Source organism: Pyxicephalus adspersus, chromosome 3, assembly GCF_032062135.1.
Source record: "Pyxicephalus adspersus chromosome 3, UCB_Pads_2.0, whole genome shotgun sequence".
Classification (NCBI taxonomy): domain Eukaryota; kingdom Metazoa; phylum Chordata; class Amphibia; order Anura; family Pyxicephalidae; genus Pyxicephalus; species Pyxicephalus adspersus.
The window spans coordinates 123,181,766-123,200,217 of NC_092860.1; the positions used below are offsets into that span (position 1 = coordinate 123,181,766).

At 37.0% G+C, this 18,452-nt stretch overlaps 1 protein-coding gene across 4 annotated transcripts in view; it reads left to right on the forward strand.

Annotated features, from left to right (window-relative positions):
- The window catches only part of LNX1 (ligand of numb-protein X 1), a 118,472-nt gene that overhangs the window by 40,529 nt on the left and 59,491 nt on the right, over window positions 1-18,452 (forward strand). The gene's annotated exons all lie outside the window — the stretch shown is intronic.

Below are 18,452 nucleotides of genomic sequence, written 5' to 3' on the forward strand. Positions count from 1 at the left end.
ACACAGATGGTATGCTATATACACCAACAAAATATATAGTTCTCTGCAGGAGATAGACATTAGTATGAATGCAGGTCAGTAAAGAAAGCTGTTTGAACCACTGAGTGGGTCCAAGGCGGGAGATCCTCCACTACTGCTTTTCATTATTATCTTCAGGAACAGATCTCCCCCACAGCTAGAAAACCTCACCTGGTCTCAATTTATTACCTGTTACAAATTGTTTTTGTTATTTTCATTTCCAATCACAACACACAAATAAATATACTATTTCAAATATCCGAAACCACATCTTTGATGCCCTTTCCACCACAGGCCAACAGCAGTAGTATTAAAGTTGCATATTTTTATGAACATTCCCAGAACATACATTTCCAATAACAAACCATACTCTGGTCTTTTTATCATTTCTTTTTTTTTTCTTTAGGAATGTCCCTAGGCAAAGTGGGGGAGAGTTAGAATCTCATGGGATTTAATTTTATTTTTACAAAGAGCCAACTCCTTCCATTTGTCCTGGTGACTTTAGTCACTAAGAGGGTAAAATTTATAGTTGTCACTAAATCCAGGTGAGAGATCTTTGAATATGGACATCTATTATGTTTACAGTTGTTTAAGAGTTTATAGAAATTTTGCATTGGTTAGAAGTGGAAACACTTATGCTACGTACACACATCCAATGGTTCTCGCCCGATAATCGACTCAGGGACGATATTGGATGAGAAACTGGCGTGTGCACATCGCTTGTCGTCCTAACGTCTGTCCTGGCGGATCCAGAGACGATGAAAGATCCTAATGGAATCGAAGGGGTAGACCGTGCAGCGGGGTGCCGCTTCGTCGTTCTCCCCCTCCCCTCTCCATGGAGCAGAACGGCACTGTATGTAGAGCACTCCTTCATGCATCCTGTAGTCCTTTGTCGTTGGAAAGGATCGTGAAAGATTCTTTTCAACGACAATAATTGCACGTGTGTATGCAGCTTTAGTGGTCGCACTGCAAACATTCAATAAAATGCCTGGTAGGGAATTTTCCAGGTCCATGTGTTTCAATGTCAGTAATTGATTCTCCACCAGAGAATGCTTAGGTGAATGTCAGATTAACTGCTTTATAATGCAAATAAAATGGCAAAATTTGGACACTGGCCATTGCACCTATATGAGCTTGTTGGGCAACCCAATCCTAAACCACTGCCATTAATATGAAGTATGCAGAGAGAGTTTTCCTGTCAGTCAAAAAGTGCATGTCAACTAAACAATGAATATACCATTTAAAAAAAAAAGAAGATTCTTACCTTGCCTCATGAAGATGGCAATGTACTTTTCTATAGACACTCTTACCAACCGAGTATCATCTAGGACAGTCCAATGTACAACCCTAGGGTTCTTCCAGAATTTGTCAGATCAGTGACTGATTTACCTTCCATAAAATGAAGAATGTATGTCCACCAATATTATCAGTCTGTACTGTACTGGGACATTGCAAACTTTAAAAATATGTTACAGTTCCCAATTTCACAAGAAAAAGAGAGTTTTCTTTAGTGTCAAACATACTCCTCTACTTCATTTTTGTAATGGTTATAATTAAATCAAGAACTGTCTTCAGAGTTTATATGCTTGGGTTTTTTTTCTGAGTTAGTAATGAGCCAGATGTTGAAGTCCATTAAGAAATGATCAGCCAGGAGCGACATGTAAAATTTACAATGCAGATACAGCATTTATGAAATTCTCAGCTAAACAGTAAAGGCTAATCAAGTAAATTGTTGTGACAACCTCAAGCGCCAAGAGCTGCATTTCCCTTTGGATTCTGAAATTTTTAAAAAAAGCTGTCCATTGCCCAACCACTTGATGCATGGTTGAATTTTTCTAGCTTGAAGGCATCTATAATTTATAACCGGATTGTGAACCAAGAGAAATGGTTTGCGCTGGAGAGTTGCAAGGTGAGATACTACATACAGTACCTACTAAATATTAAGTCAGGGTTACTCAATATAGATATAAAAGCAATTTTTCACATTTAAAATTACATATTACATTTTAATTTAGCTTGGTAAATTTTTCACATTTAAAATTACATATTACATTTTAATTTAGCTTGGTAAATATGTTCAAATCCACTTATATAAATACCCAATGACATACAAGGAAATATAAAAAAAAATATGGCTTACGCTTGCCCATGATTGGATGGCTGAAGCCAGAAAAGATTCACTTCATTCATTAAACTAAGGGAAATTCCCTTGCAAGGTAATAAATATTCAAACTCCTTTTCTTTTTATTAAATCACCTCCATTGACAAAAATGATTTTTAGTTATTTCCTGTTTAAATACATTCATCAATCTCCAACATAATGTGCAGAAAATTGTTATTTCTAGCAGTATCACAATTCCTAAAAAAACTTTTTACTAACCGCCTACATCAGTATAAGCTGTGTTTTTTTTCTGCTGATGAATTGGGAAATCCTTCACTTGGCTAAAAGATACATGAGACAAGCATTGAAGTTGTGCCCATTTCTTGATTCTGCTCTGAAGTGTCCTGATAAATTATTCCTATATTGCACATACCCAGATATACTTAAAAGCTGCTGTCATTACTGAACTAACAAGTCAAGGAGTTATACATTTTTCCTTGCAGAGATAGACTATTGCAATGATTGGGGTGCCAATTATTTCCACAGAGGTAATAATGTTAACAAAAGCATACTCTGTTGGCAGCAAAAGAGAAAGATATTCCAACGGAATCACTAAATTTGTAATCTGCTTTGCAGCTAACGCAGGTTTATTTATTAGACAGTACAGAAAGCATTGGGAATTCAGAGTGCAATAGCCCTTAGTATCTATTCATCTGTAAGAGTGATTGGTTGCTGAGGGCTACCAAGTGTTGTGCATTGCTCTTTGTCTCTGTTAGAAGGTCAACTGAGAATATATTGTTTTTGTTTTTTTTCTTGGAGTTAAAAAGAGATAAAAAACTGCTTTCTGTGAATTTAGTCCCCAGACTAGCAATGCAGTTATAGTTGATTCCTCTGGAGCAGCCAATCTCAACCAGTGTTCTATGGATCCCTTGGGTTCCTTGAGCTGTGGCTGCGTGACCTCCCATAATTTGATGTCTGCATATTTCCAGGACCAACAACACTTGGCAGAGCCAGTTGCATGAAACCAAGGACCTTTTTAGCTGTCTAAAGGTGGGCATTCTGACTACTAATGTATGAAGGATATTCTTTCTACTGGAAATCTAGGCAAATAGCATCGCAAACTCTATTGATAAATTATAGCAGGGGTTCCCCAACACCTGGTATTTATTTTAAGGGTTCCTCTGGCTATAAGGTTTAAGAAAGACTGTTCTGGAGAGCTAAACCACCTGGCATTTCTTTATATCTCTCATGGGTGACACCAGTGAGAGCTCTGTGCTTGCTTTTCCATGTCTGCACCCCAGCTGTGACCATTAGGAGAGGTTATACTTTCCTTGATAAATGTTTTATTTATTTTACAGTATAATTTAACAGGAGGAACTGGAACACACAAAAGTGTCTGGGAATACTCAAAACTCTCAAATAATTAAGTAACCAAAAAAAAGCCTTTTTTTAAGCTGCAGTAAATTAGATTGGGCTGCTGCTGCTATATGTAAGTCAAGCTAATTGTAAAAGAAAGCAAAAAATCCACAGCCATATATATCCCTTCCAGCATATGTTGTCTGGAGACTGTACGTAGAAATAGCATTGGTTCTGTACATCTTGTGTACAGCTTTGAGACATCCCTTAATAATGTTATTTATTGGCTTTTTGTATGTTTATTGTTTGCCTTAATGAAACATTAATTTTTCACAGTTTTTTGGGCATTGCCACATGTCCTCCATGTCCAGTTTTCCGTGTCTCTTTTTAACGGTAGTAAGGCTATTGGTTTCGAAAATGGAAAAATCCAGAAAATAGTTTGTCTTCCATTGACTTTAAAGACGTTTTCCATGTAGGCAAAATTTATTTACCTAATGGACTGCATTTTCTTGACATCGTCCATGATTAGTCAGATACTTTATACCACAAATAAAAGCTTTTGACTTAGCACCATAGTTTAGTGCTTTTTCTTTTTTCAACCTTTCATTGATATATAACACACATCTCCCACTTTCTTTATGTGACAATCAGCAAAGTTGTAAAAGAGACAAGAAAACCACATTTCTAGCCACATTTTTCTCAATGTACTGATTTTATTTTCTATCCCTTTTTTAAATAAATATGTTCGGAGACACAGCAATAAAATAATATTTTTGCAGACAACGAAAGTGGCTGAGGTTGGCTGTTTAGTATTATATTTTTTTATAAAGATACAGATAAATAAACATATGTAGATCCCTTCTTACTCCACAATATGTGTTCAGTAAGACTGGCAAAGCTTGCCATAGGGTTTTCTGTTTTCCTGCAGGAACATTTTGTGAAATAATAAAGGTAAACCATCAGAAGTCTTTTTGCCTGGGCATTGTTTAGCAACTTACAAACTGGAATATCAATGAGCAGGATTTTGTCTGCTGGCTAATCTGTCATGTATGGTTTGGTATTTAGTGTCTTCTTACTGAGCAAAGCTTCCTGTGTGAATTTTTATAAATCTAGAACTAGTAGTATTTTTATTTTAAGGCAACCTTTGGTTTATTATCCATTCTAGCATGCAATAACAATTCTATAGGGGTTGCATATGCTCATATAAGGATCTACTAATCATTCGACACATAGCAAAACTCTCCACATTATTGTCACCATATATGAGGCCGGTACACTTCCCTTTGAATCCTATATGTACAATGGATTTAAAGGGCGTTAAAACAAATCTTCATGTGTGTAAGTGTTTAATGTGTGCATTTGTAAGACACCAGTGCTGGATATTCTCATTGCACAGCAGCTGAAACATTGCCAGTCCTGTCACAAAGATCACAGATCTTACAACCAGTGCCATTAAATATCCCATTAATAGATCATCTTGTATACATTTTCAGGAGATTATCAGCACAGAAACTATTCAAATTAAGCTAGAAAAATGGCAGTGATATTTACAAACACACTGTAAAAGAGAACTATACATTACAGTCATATAGAATAAAAAAGATGTAAACCCCAGTCGAGTTATATTTAGTTTGGCTAGGCACTTTGCTTCATAAATTATTGCCAATTTTTAGATTTAATTTCTAGTTTTACAAGAATATTTTACATTCAGTGCTGATGAACATCTACAGGCCTTGTGACATTTTCTGGGGTATCTTTTTAGTGACATCTATGGCTGCATAATGTGTTGGAAAATGACTTTATTAGAAGCAATATTGCTAGGTGACAACACAAAAGCACAACTAAGAAAACAGTGAAAGGTGTTGAAAGACTATACTGTACAATGCTTACATCCCAACAAGGACCCAACAGTTGTTGGACAGTTATATATATTGTTACCAACAAAAAAAAAGATCAAGGGAAATGGCTAAGAAGAGGATTCCAATCATACTGGATATGTCCTTTAACTTTCTGTTGTAGTTCTGGGGCAGGTAATTTAGGGAAATAGCTCCAATGATACGCCAAGTGCAAACAATAACCCAGGATGGATTATAACCTTCCCTTACTCTATCCAAAACCCCTCAAAAAAGTTTTGCCTCTACATACACTTTAAGATGAAACTCATTCCAGTGCTTCTACTAATGAAAATGGTCTGATCGAGTAATTATTTCTTAGCCTTGGCACATTTCCTAATGATACTGACCATATATTTGCTTTATCTACCTACCTACCTATATACTTACATATTCAGTATAGTAAAAAATAATTTTACAGCCATATTCAATGGAGAGGAGAGCTCTTATTCTTGAAAGCAATACTCCTAATACAACCAATCACAGTGTATCTTGAACTGGTCATCACATTTATTATGTCTGCTTGCTATTGGTTTAACTGTTTTTTCATTAGGGCCAAACAGAGTAGCAGACCTTGCATATTAAATGATTGTGGATCTATAATTCAATACATCTATCCTAAAATAAGACAGCTGCCTTTGCAAATCTCCTAAAAATTCCAGTTTCCTGGTCTTGTTTGCCTTCACTACTTTTAAGCACCAGACCCAGAGCAAGATAGTGTGAGAAGGCCTTAAGGAAGACTTAATGAATCGGTATGACAATCAAAAAATTACCATTTTCAGATAGAGAGGATAGCATTTGCAGCCTCCATATTTTAGTATATTAAAAGGAAACTGATGTTGTTTGGTGACAATTTTTAAAAGCTATCTGAATATAATGGATACTTTTATGTCCTTTTTTATTTTGCTAAATGTTTATTAAGTTCTACTATATTTCAGTGTGTGCAGGATTTGATGGGATATCTAATAGGAAAGTCCCACACTAGTGTTTTAAACTCTGTTCCTGCAATTATTCACACCAGGGATTGGGGCGTCTCTGCTAAGAGCAAGGGATGGGGTGTCTTTACTAGGTACACAGGATGACGATGTTTCTCCTGATGTTTCTCCACAGGATGAGTCATATCTCTTTTACCTGACAAAAAAAGCTTTGTAAATATATTTGGAAAGTGATATTTGTTTTCTGAACATAAATATTAATTTAAGCAAATTTATAAAGAAACACTACCCATATCCTGTAAAAATTAATAATACTCTGAGTTGATAAAAATGTAAGGGGCAGCTGGGGTGTGTTAAATTTAATTTGTATAAATGTTCTCCTCTGTGGCGCAGAAGCTTCTATAATGAATGCAAACCCAAGGATCTGTATTTTAATCTGTCATCGTTGTAGTTTACTGAGATTACATAACATGACCAGATTGTAGCTCTAAGATTGTTTCATTAAAATTATAAGGTTTCATGTACTCCATTTCACCGTAATCTGATGATTGTTATCTGACCATAGAAATACAGTTATACAAAGATACATTATATCAAGCCATTGTAAACCAGGATCCACAAAAACCCAGCAGAGCGTAAATCCTGGTTAAGGGTTGCTAAAGATGTATGTGACAAGGTGGATGTGTATTGATGTTGGGTGACTGTAATGTGACTGTAATGTAATGTAATGTCGATTCCATTCCTCTATAAGGATTTTTGTATAGACCTAAGTATCCAAAAATGCAAAAGGTATGGCAAGCTGTATTTAAATGGGTTGTTTGCTTCCATATGTATGAATGCATTGACTGATTGTTAATTCTTAGATCAGAGAATGGCCACCATAGTTGCAATTTTTGTTGTTTTTTCCACAAGCACTAACGCAACCCAAGATAAACATATCTTTCTGCTAAGTTGTACCTGCTGCTGATGCTCAGGACACATCTGTTGGTTATAACACTTACCTCTATTTTGCTATGAAAGGACAGTTATCTGTACCTACTGTACCGCAGCATGGTTCTGCAAACAGAGAATAATTTAGTGCCAAAGATCCTCATGATTCATAAATTTTTACCCAAACTATAATGAGGTCAAAGACCTGTCAATCATGCAAGCAGCAAAACAACCCACTTTTAGTGGACCTGAACTCAAAAGGTGAATATTTATAGTTTTATAGTGAACATCTAAAAATGTTAAAGGTTTCTAAGAGGTACCCAGATATCATTTTTGTTTTGAAAATCAACAATATATTTCCTGGTATATGAGTGTGCCTACAGCTTCATATACAGATATGTGCAGGGTGAATATAAAGAACTACTGCTTACTTCTCCCAAGAGATCTAGTGTGAGATTTGTTAATGTCATCACTTTTCTGCCCACTCTTCTTGATCAAGGCTCTGACATAAGGAAGCAAAGCCCTGGCTCTTCCAAGCAGATTGCCTCCACATGCAGGCCCCCTCTACACACAGATAGGAACACGATCAGCAACCAGATCAGTACAGTCCATTTTGCAAAACCCAACAGCTTCACACATTAAGGCTTTGTCCTCTCTTCCTGTATTCAACATTACAATATTACAAGAATAAATGGAAACTTAAAGCCATGTTATTTAAAGCAGGGGGAACTACACTGGAGGTCAGGAGATATTTGCCCCCTGGGCCATTGATTGTGTTTTTCTTTCCAGGTCAGACTATCTTAGTCCACCTTTGCATTAAAGAATGATACATCAGTGTTCTGTTCCTCAGCCATTTTCTTTGATATTGAGTGAATCTTCTTGTCCTTTACAGTTTTTGAACTGCATTGCAAACTTTGTATCTGAAAATGAAAGCTGTAAATTTCTTGTCCCATCTTCCTGCTGAAAAGATGACCTAACAAAGCTATATCATAAAAAATGCATGAAACCTTCTAGAGTCAGCTAAGATTTCGGCTAAAGTGCAAGACAAGAAATCTCTAAAGGTTTTTAGAAGCTTATTGAGAGTGTTTGTTATTAGAAAGAAGGCTGGTGGGCTGCAGAGCGCCTTTTAATTTAGTTCACTGAGGGAATGACAAGTAGCTTGCTAAAACTGTATGTATACTAAACAATTGCTTTTGTTTAAATAAAATGCTGCTGTTATCATCCTTTTTTACAAATGATCCCTGCTATTCTCATGTAGCCTCTTATATACTTATTAAGCATACAAACCATTTAGTGATGACTCCATGGGATTGCTCAGGTTGAGCATGGTTTGCTCATAGTGACAACAGCACAACACCCCTGTGTAATTTGTAATTTTAGGCATGGTTGATTACAATCTCCACTGGAGGCCATGTAATAGGTTTTAGCAGAGGAAAATGTTGGGAGACAAGGACACACTTTAACACCTTAATGGTAGGATTCATGCACATCTTTTTAATAATTAGGCTTACATTTTGTATTTAGACTTACATATACTTTACGGAAACAATTTCCTAGCATTTGTAAAAATAAATGCTAACTAAAGTGAACAATCCAGTTAATATACAACTCAAAAAATAGTGTAAATAAATACAACTCGATAAATAGCGTAACCCGAACATAAAACCCTTGCTCTAGTCTGTCATCCAAGACAAGTGTCATTCTTCAATTGGATGCTACCATAGGGATACAGGTGATCTCCAGGAATTTCCTAGACATTTCTTGTCAATCGATCAAAAACACTAAGTTTGGTAATGATGAATGAAACTCTAGGTGCTTTTGATCACCCCCAGCTAGCACCATTTATTTATTGGATAGTGCTAGTCTGCAGAGCAGTACCTGCAGTTAGGAAGTGGTAACTGCAGCATTCCCAATTATTCGTGTGTACCAGTCCATAAATCACATACATACCATAAGAGCAGGTTCACACCTGCTTAGGGATTGAGTGATCTCACGTGGCTCCTTGCTCTGTCACTCGCACAACAGTGCTGGCCCTTAAAGAACCAACGTCTGCACATTTGACAGCTGGTGGCACTGAGTAGTACCAGTACCCTAGTACCCTTCTAGTCAGTAGGGATGTGTCAGTTGCCAGGGAGGAGTAAAAGGAACATAGCGGTTGACTTTTGTTTATCCTATTTTTGGATGTATGTTAAACTTCTGTTTGGATGTATGTTTTAGGGACGGAAATGTATTTGAAACTATCAATAAATTATTTATGAAAGTACATCTAAACTTGGGGAAAAGAAAGGTTCACTTTAAATGCAGTATTCTTGTAGAAAGTTACTTTTTAAACGAAGGTACTGCCAATTTTTAAGAAAATATTTGCAGAATTTATAGCAATTGGAGCCAAACATAAGACAGGGTGAAGTGATTACAATACAGTATATTATATTTACAAATACACTTTATAACTGCTTTTGGCAGTGTAATAAAAGTGTTTACTTAAAATTGTTACTTACATACTGCAGTTTGATCCTGTCGTCTCAGAGTATAACACATTTCACTTTAACATAATTCGTAGCTACAAATGATTTGATTAAGACATAAATTGTCAAATACAAGCTGTGATCAAAGTGCCGCAGCTCTGATCAGAAAACACATTGCAGTCTGAAATTATTGTGGACATTCGCTGCCACCTTCGTATTTTAGTCTTGTGACAAGTCTTTTGTGTTGGACAAAGTCTATACCTTATATAGAAATGAAAATTGTCATCATAGTTCATGTTTAACAATATGAGCCTGTGCAGGCAGCAGAATCAGCTGGATACCTAACAGAACATGAGAGATAAAACACCATTTACAGCTTTCGGCTGAAAAACTTCAACATACATCTACAAACGTGATAGAAATAAGAACTATATTCAAAGCTAATAGCTGCTGCTTTGATAGTTTGCAACTGGTGAACATGTGTTAACTGTAAAGAGGTCCTTCTGAATGCATCTCATCAATCATCTGACAGTAAAGGACTCTGTTTGTTATTAGCCTAGCAAGTGTTCTTTTCAAGCCTCCGCTGTGCAGATAATTCCACTGTAGAATTTACCTGATCACAGGAGTATTGCGCACTTATCTCTCCTTGTGGGGAAACGACGGCCTATGCTTAATTTTCTGGATCAGGCCTGATCTGATTGAGAACAGGAGAAGCCTGCTATATATATCTAATATATGGTATTTGCTCCTTTTATCGTCTATTACGGAAACCACTAAATATGTTTTATCTGTTTCATACTTGCAAAAACAATTGTCGATTAAAAGACACATCCTCTATGTTAAGGAGAAGGAGATGTGTCTGTAGTCCTAGGGTACTATGTGTTACTATCAAGAACATTATGAAAAAAAGTAGAAGTCTGAAAAAACCTAAAGCAGTCCTTATATTTTAAATTCTGGCAAGCTGCAATATATTGTATTTTTGTGCTTGGATTTGCATACACTTTAATTGCATGCATGCTATGTACTGCAGTGAAATAACTTACATACAGGGTCAGATTGGCCCTCTGAAAATAAACCTTTGGTGGGCCCCACTCATGTTCCATAAGGTATTTTGTTCTCTCTGATGGGCCCCTGGTCACTGCTGCCGGAAAAATAATTACTATTGCACCAGAATACTATGCATTCTGGTGGGTCCTCTTCACTACCAATGATAGATGCCAGATTACCAATCCAACGCAGGTTACAGGTTTTGATTATCTATTACATGCTGGTGCATGAGTTGATAAAATCATGTAAATCTCTGCTGGTGTAGTGCCTGACTGTTGTATGGAACGCCCACAAAAGATAGACGGAAGGCAGTAGACTAATGACCAGCATTGACTTTGGTCCCTGCAGTTGATCTCTATTACTGACATACCATTTTTTGGTTTGGTTTGGCTTTTGCTTCCACCTGTGAGAGCCCTAAGCAAGAAGACAGTGAGAAGCAGTGATGAGATCAGATGTAGTGGTTTCTTGGATCATACATTGCTGCATTATATAATTAAGTGATTATATCCACAGAAGTGCCTGGGCACCCTCACATACCAGGATGTGCACTGCCATTATCCAGGGTAAATTCCATACAAAAGGTAATTTTCCAGGTTACTGCTTATACACACTTTATATTTCTAAATTTTACAAAAAACATGGCAATCTTCAGTTTTTGATTTAATTATCAGTCTGACAAAGATTAACTCTTTGTGATAGCCTTGCACCTTGTAACTTAGTGCAAAATATTGCAGTCTGATTATTGTGAAAGAAAAGAGACTAAGTTAATGCTTCCTCTGAAATGCAACAGACTGATGACTTCATGTCAGTTATCTAGTCACTTTCCTGAAGTTAGAGGGCTGTTTTTATAATGATACAAAGTATAACTTTCCTTAAAACTACATTGTTGCTTTATATTGTATTGCATGTTGTGACATGTCCATCACTTCAAAATACTGAAAAAAACAATGTATCACTTTAAGCAGGAAACAGTTATTTTCTCAGGGTCAGAGTATGGAGTTATAGGAATGATTTTGGATTGTAGCCAGAGTATTAAAAAAAAGTTATAGATAGGGAACAGCAAGAAAGAATGTAAAAGGCTTGTGAAAAATATACTTTCTTGTAGATGTTCTAATATTAGCCAAAGAAATGTGTACTTAAAAAATACAGTAAAGTTTTCCTTTTAAACTGTCAATGGCATTTTAGTGTGTTGTGTTACTTAGGATAGCAGCATGAGGTGGAAGAGCTACTAGGCACATGTTCTCTTGGGATCTGGCCCTGAGAATGTCTGTCTCTTTCTATCTGATTCACCAGGTTTGATTAGGACTGAAGCTCTAAGGTCAGTCACAGGCGTGATGTGCGTCATTGGTATCTTTTCTATTATCTTAACTAGAGAAGTTTTTTTAGTGGATTCAGAATAAAATTCCATCTCTAAACTCGCTTCCTATGGTTGGCTCTAAACATTATGACCACAATATAAGGCAGTGTTTGTCAACCAGTGCATAGAAACCCCAGGGCTTCTCCAGAGTTTGCTAGGGGTTTCTGGAGCAATTTGTATCTTTCAGAGAGATTTAACTGACACCAATGATATTTGTAGCTATCTGTAAGGCTGACATTCTTCCCACTGGCCGGCAACATAAGAGGCATTTTTCCTATTGACCACAATGTTAATGTACTCCAATATGTGGATATAGTAATTATAGCAGGGGATCCCTGAAGACCTGAAAATTATTTCAATGTCACCCCCCCATGTTAAAAACATAGAGAATGGCTGATCGAGAGGTTAGGGCCTTTTCAGACCACAGGCAGGCAGAATGGGAGCAGTTGGGGAACCATTACACACATGGCTTCAGTGAATTGTGATGTGCTTCTTAAAAGGCACGATTTCAGCCTAAAAGGAGCCTAATGCAGTACTTATTCACCAAATTTAACATGTAACAATAGTTGTTGATTTTGCTTCTAAGAGTAAGCACTATTGTAATGCACGCGGGTGTGGACCCACTGTGCCACTGATTGGGTATGCTCCTGAGGGGTGTAACTAAGCCGCTACCAGGTCTTCACTAGAGCCTCTGATAATGAGGATAGGCTTGGGCCGCAGGGTAGCTGCCAGGTGCCACTCCAGAACAATCCCCAGGTCAGTGGCAGCTGACCACAGGAGTCAAGGTACTCGGTGCAAGCACGGAGGGGCTTGTGTGGCCGAGAGGGGTAGTAAATAAACAAAGTCCTTGAACAAGATCCGAGGTCAAAGTCAGGCGGCAATCAGGCAGAAGACCATACACAAAATCCGAGGTCAGGGTCAGGCGGCAAACAGGCAAAGTCCAAGGGTTCGATAAGCAAGGTCCAGTACACAGGAAGGCAAACAGAAGAAGCACCTTTGCACTTGGAGTTAGACTAGCTAAGACCATGAGATTGCTCAGGCAACTTCCTGTAGTAGGAGGTGTCTTTAAATACCTGCAGAGATTCAGCCATAGGCTGTAGAAAACAGAGGGCGTGTATGTGTTACCTCATAGATTAGGAGAGACACACCCACACCAGCTCAAATACCAGAGCAAGTCTCCAGCAGGAAGGAAACTCAGGCATGGAACACAGGTAGTGGGGTTACTCTACCTGAAAGATAGGACCCGGCGCCCGTGCCTACAATTAGGAGCAGCGGCACCGGTACGACCCACAGGGCTAACAACCATCTGATATATGCTGCTATTCTTATGTAAAGTTTTCAGTAAATTATTACACTGGGGAACACATTTTTAGTTGAGTTAGATCTTGCACTTGTTTTTTTACTGATATTTGGGTGGTGAATTCAGAAATGACCCCAGTTTTTTGCTATCACATCCAGTTTTTACCATACCGTTACCCTCCATTTATTGGGATTTATTGTTACTCTGACATTTTTTTTTACAGTAAAAAATTTGAAAATTATTTGGGTAAGCGGTTAAGGTAAAAATTTAGGCTTATGGCTTTTTCTGGAGTGTTAAGACAATCCTGCCGGATGCTCCAACAATAGTCATCCATCTTATGTACATCCCATCTACCCTGATACCGTCCTTCCATGACCTTCAAATCTTGGTGGAATAGTTCATCTTGCTCATTACTGACTGCACCAAGGTTTTCCGGGAAGTTGGAAAGATGCTCATATTGCGACCAAGCAATTTGTAGCTCTCCAAGAGTTTCCAGTACAATTTCTGTGTAATTATTTGCTTGTGTGTTTCCAAGAAAGTCCTTGACAATGGCTCTGAATGATAACCAAGCATTCTTTTCGATCTCTGCCAAATTCCAAAATGAGGTAGGCAAAGCTTTAATGAACTGCTTCATCAGACCCAGTTTCATGTGCAGAGGCGGGAATATAATATTCTTTCTATCAACAAGTGGCTCATGTAGAATGTTTGGATCACCTGGTTTTAGGGCAGATCTTGGAGGCTAATTCCTTTCCACCCAATGCCTCTCACGAGCTCTGTTGTCCCACATGCACAGATAACAGGGATACTTGGAGTATCCGCGTTGCTGACCAAGAAGGAAGCATACCATTTTAAGGTCAACACAGATGACCCAATTGTGTTGGTGATATTGCAACAACTTGATGACTCTCTTTATGTCTGCATATTCCTCCCAAAGAGAAAATCAATGGACAATCCCACGTTCTTCAAGATTGGCCAATCATGTTCCTGGCGCTAGGATTTCATCTGAATGAGCCACTGGGCGTATAGCCAATGGTAGACTAGGATACTCTATGTTACATTTATTTTTCTTGTTATATCCTTAAGTTTTCACTATACAAAAGTAACAGTCACTGAAATGATCTCCTGGCTATCGCCAAACCATAGGTATACCAAATGGCATCTTATCACGTGTTCCCTTTGTCCACATCCGTAAACACTCGACACACTGTTTGCACACCTTATGAGGGGCCCAAGACTTATCTTGATTACAAAGTTTACCTTTGAAATATGCCAAATAGGCTTGCTCTACAAATGTGCTGATGTTTGCCCCTTGACTGGGAATGGTGAAACAGACACAGATATAACAAAATGAATCAGGGTTGTTTAGGCAGAGGCAGAGTTTTATGAAGAAAAACAGCAGAGCCAGACATGACCTAAAAGAAAGGAAGTAAGTAGAAAAAAAATGTTTTGCTATTTCTCACTATGTAGAGCAGCGCACAACCTCTGACCACACTGTCTGCACACACTTATTTTGCGTGTAAATGAATAGCCTATACAATGTCACACTACAGTAATCGCATTAATATAAGCTGTAGAGAAAAAACCTGACGTGATAAAAAAAAACTAACTGCACTTTCAGAATCAGCATACCTATTTTAGTGTAAATAAGCTTAAAAATTGAAGTCAACAAAAAACTTGTTCAAAATTGTTCCCCAGTGTTATCAAAGCGGTATCCTTGATTGCTCTGGTTGACCATGAAGTTTCCAGAGTTGACTCAAAGCCTTTAATATGATGTTATAAACATTTTCTGGTAAGAACAAAGAGCATAATGACAAAACACTCTAAATGAAATTCATCTAGAGAGATGCATGGTGATCTTCTAAATTGCCTGTAGGTTGGGTGATGCCTTGGCTTCAGTACTTTCTGATAACATTGATTTAAAACAACCAAGCAAGGATTACCAATTTTTCTTTAACTTAGAACATGTATATGGATTAGAAAAGTTAAAATGCATTGGAGCCTGTGAGTCGCATCCAGACAATTGGTGTTTTTAAAGCAAAGTCACCAGTGGCAGTCCTATATTTTATGTAATTGATCTATTCATGGAAAGATCATAGAGTCTCCATATATCATATCATTATTAAGTAGTATTTATTAAGCACCTATATATATCACTTAGCTACCCATGCTCATGTTATTTTGGTGTCCTTTTGCAGGGTTTATTGTATATTTTTATCTGAAGTCTGGTGCTGAACTCCGCACTAGACAGTTTGATTGTTTAGTTGTCAGCTCTTGGTGTACTAAAATTACTTTTCAGGTTTTCTATCCACAGTTGTTGCCCTGTGATGTATGATCATGCAAGTGTAATACTAAGCCTTGCAAACTGAGTGAAATAGTGGTAATTTACACATTCTACTGTAATTTACTGGTATCAAAGGTATCCAACAATAAAAATCCTTAAAACTCTGGCAGGTTTTATTTATAATGATAAGAAATAATGTAGCTTTGGCTCATTTGAAACCAAAACCTGCTTGCCTAAAATCATGTGTTGGACCAATACCATACTTTAATGGGGTATTCTTATTATTACCTTGTATTTATATGGAGCCAACATATTACTCAGCATTTTACAAAGCACATTAGCATATCTACATATAACCCTTATATCTATCTTTGCTGCCACAATACATTTACTGCTTGGAGACACCAAGTATAATTTGAGTGAGGAAATACAAGCCAAAGTTCCTACCCATCCTAATGAGCCCCAAATAATAAGGGTCCAGCAGACTCTTCAAAGCAGTGAGTTCAGCTGCAGACATTCCAAAAATGTAATATTATTACCATTCTGTTATTTTTTTATTTGTTTTTCCATATTTGCTTCCAGAGTCCTTTACTATTGCCATGTATTAATCCAAGATTACAGAGTACTATTATTTATTTTACTAAGAAATAGTTTGTTTTATTTCATGTGATAATATAACATGTAGAAAGAAACATCTGACAATTATAATTAAATTGTTTACAAGGAATAGGCTTTGTACAGAAACATAAAAGGAAAAGAAATGAAACCTATTTAGGAAGAAAGGAAATATTCTTAAAATGACTTCATGAGATTGATTCACTAAAAGCATAAAGAGTTTTAAATCATCAAGTGCAAGCAACAATTTTGTTTCCTTTATCATGTTGGGAAATTCTACATGAATATAGTTTTACATTATTCATTATTTAAGTAAATACTTGCTACTTTTTAGGTTGATCAACCCCTAGGTGTATTTCATTTGATAAAGCGGACATGGATGATGTGCTGTAACTCATAGCAGCCAATCAGAATACAGCGTACTAGGTGTATAGGAACCATTTATCTTTTACCATATTGAGACAGAAGATAGACAGATCAAATTCAGGGCACAACAGCATCTCATAAATTAGAACTATTCTTTATGCAAAAATCTACTTTCCTTGTTTTTACTGAACATCCAACATACAGTAATTCCCCTTTATGCTGAGACCAGCAAAGATATTATATCCAGTTTTGCATACAACCATTGTTCTTTAAGCTATCACAATTATATTTTGACTCTACAGAGTCCGCATGAGATGTAGAAATTGATAGGTGCATGTTTTTAGCATAAAGGGAACCTGTGCTGAGATTAATTACACAGGCTCATTGCTAAATGGAAAACAAACAAGTTTTTACACAGTGGAAGGTGAATATTTCTGAAAACGGTGGCCAGAACGGAGGATCACATATAAGAAAAGCAGGTTTTTTATGATATTTCTTGTAAAGAAATAATATAACTAAGTAAAAGCACAGGCTCACAATAATAAGATGTAAAGTAATTATTTTGCACAACTTAAATTCTGAGAATTGGCTGGTGGAATCCCTTGGTACCTATCAGGTCAGTACAGCACCATGTTCCAGTAAAATTAGCTTGTATCAGATCCAGTGTGCAGTGACATGAAACACTTGCTACCATGGGACTGGTCTTGTGTGAATAACCTGAGGCCATTAAAGGTGTGATTTCTAGCATAAAACTGTATGAGCTCATTCTCAGGCTGTTATCTTTGCCTAAGAACTTATACATGCTGCAGCTGTGATATAAACTAAAATCCTGAATAATATGTGTGTGTGCCTTAAAGCTGTGAGTTATATTATAGTGCTGTCTAACGTATGGCTTTCTTGTGTTTTTGTGGCTTCAACACTTACTAAGCCACCAGGCCTGAATTATCAAAGCACTCCAAGACTGAAGAAGATCATGAGTGAACGTGGGAGATCCAGTAAACCTAAAATGGATCTGGTTCATGATTAAAAATATTTGCTAAACAATAGCAAAAAAAAATCTATCCCAGGTTTATTGGTTCACCCAGGTTCACCCATGTTAGTCTATCTTCTCCAGTCTTGGAGAGCTTTAATAAATCAGGGGTAGATCTGCATTTCTGGCTTTTCTTGCTGCATGATTGTTTCAGGTAAGTAAATTAAAGTACTGAAACTATTAGAACAGTATGACAGGAAACTACCAATCTTCAAAGTACGATAGAAATGGCACACGTCCATATTTCTTTCAGTGCAGAACTCTACGCAGGTATGATAGGTATAAATTATTGTAGCCAAGTATGAATTTAAGAAAGAGTCAGACTAAGACAAAGAAGTTTGGCTTCCAAATAAAAAGGACTTTATTCACCTTATAAAAAAAAAAACAGGGTTCTCATACATCTTTAAGATAGAATTATATATTTTTGTAACTTGATTTGTGAACTTGCTGTGTAAAGGGTGCAGTATCCCATTCATTTTGTGGTATATGTGTAAGCAAGGTTTCATAGAGGAAAAAATGCTGGAAGAATGGAACACACTGCTCAGAATCAGTGCAGGATGAAACATGGGACCTCTCAGAAAATAAGCATGTTAGCAATCAGGATTAATAGGGGTAGTGTTGGAGCAGAAGGGTGAAAACTCTGCATACTCCACATGTATATTGCATGCTAACGTTTTGTGTATCACTAAGTGTCATATTAGTTTTTTCTGATATTACAGATATTTTTAATTGATTTAGTTGAACTGTAGGCACTAAAGC